Here is a 1,749-nt window from a genome sequence, read left to right on the forward strand (position 1 = left end):
GTTTGAACATCCACTCTTAGCTTGCTTAGCTTTTGAGGAGGAAAGAATTTATCCAAGAAGGCAGTGACCAGCTTATCCCAGGAGTCCAGGCTATCCTTGGGTTGTGAATCCATACATATTCTAGCTCTGTCCCTTACAGCAAAAGGGAAAAGCATGAGTCTGTAGACTTCAGGATCAACTCCATTCGTCTTTACAGTCTCACAGATCTGCAAGAACTCAGTTAAAAACTGATAAGGATCTTCAGATGGAAGTCTATAAAACTTGCAGTTTTGTTGCATTAAAGCAACTAGCTGAGGTTTTAGCTCAAAGTTATTGGCTCCAATGGCAGGAATGGAGATGCTTCTTCCATCAAATTTGGACGTTGGCTTTGTGAAGTCACCAAGCATTCTCCTTGCATTATTATTATTTTCGGCTGCCATCTCCTTCTCTTGTTCGAAAATTTCTGAAAGGTTGTTTCTGGATTGTTGTAATTTATTTTCTCTTAGTTTCCTTTTCAGAGTCCTTTCAGGTTCAGGATCAATTTCAACAAGAGTGCCTTTTTCCTTGTTTCTGCTCATATGAAAGAGAAGAGGAAAAGAAAAGGAAGAGGAATCCTCTATGTCACAGTAAAGATGATCCTTATTATTAGTAGAAGAAGAAAGGGGATAATGGAAGGAGAGGGATGAATAGTCTGTATAAAGAGTAAGGATAAGGGAGGTGATAAGAGATGAAGAGAAGTGTTAGTAAATAAATAAATAAATAGAAGAAGATGAGAGAAGGATTTTCGAAAATATTTTTGAAAAGGAGTTAGTAATTTCGAAAATTAAAGATGAATTAAAATTAAAATTAAAATTTGAAACAATTAGTTAATTAAAAAGAATTTTTGAAAAAGGGGTGAGATATTTTCGAAAATTTAGAGAGGAAAGTGTAGTTAGGTGGTTTTTAAAAAGATAAGAAACAAACAAAAAGTTAATTAGTTAGTTGAAAAAGATATTAAAATCAAATTTGAAAAGATAAGAAGATAAGAAGTTAGATAAGATATTTTAAAATCAAATTTTTGAAAAAGATATAATTTTAAAAAAAGGTAAGATAAAAAGATAAGATAAAAAGATAAGATAAAAAGATAAGATTTTTAAGAAAAAGATATTTTGAAAAAGATTTAATTTTTAAAATTTAAAATTAATTACTTAACTAACAAGAAACTAAAAGATAAGATTCTAGAATTTAAAGATTGAACCTTTCTTAAAAAGAAAGTAACAAACTTCAAATTTTTGAATCAATCACATTAATTGTTAGCTAATTTTCAAAAATTTGATATAAAGATAAGAAAAAGATTTTGAAAATAATTTGAAAAAGATTTTTGGAATTTTCGAAAATAATGGAAAAAAATGAAAAAGATATGATTTTTGGAAAAGATTTTAAAAAGATAAGATTTTTAAAATTGAAAATTTGACTTGACTTGTAAGAAACAACTAATTTTAAAAATTTTTGGCCAAGTCAACCCAAAATTTCGAAATTTTAGAGAAAAATAAGGAAAAGATAAATTTTTTTTTGATTTTTGAATTTTTAATTATGAGAGAGAAAAACACAATTATGACCCAAAACATGAAAATTTTGGATCAAAACACAAGATGCATGCAAGAACACTATGAATGTCAAGATGAACACCAAGAACACTTTGAAGATCATGATGAACATCAAGAACATAATTTTGAAAAATTTTTGATGCAAAGAAAACATGCAAGACACCAAACTTAGAAATCTTTAATG

Source organism: Arachis duranensis, chromosome 7, assembly GCF_000817695.3.
Source record: "Arachis duranensis cultivar V14167 chromosome 7, aradu.V14167.gnm2.J7QH, whole genome shotgun sequence".
Classification (NCBI taxonomy): domain Eukaryota; kingdom Viridiplantae; phylum Streptophyta; class Magnoliopsida; order Fabales; family Fabaceae; genus Arachis; species Arachis duranensis.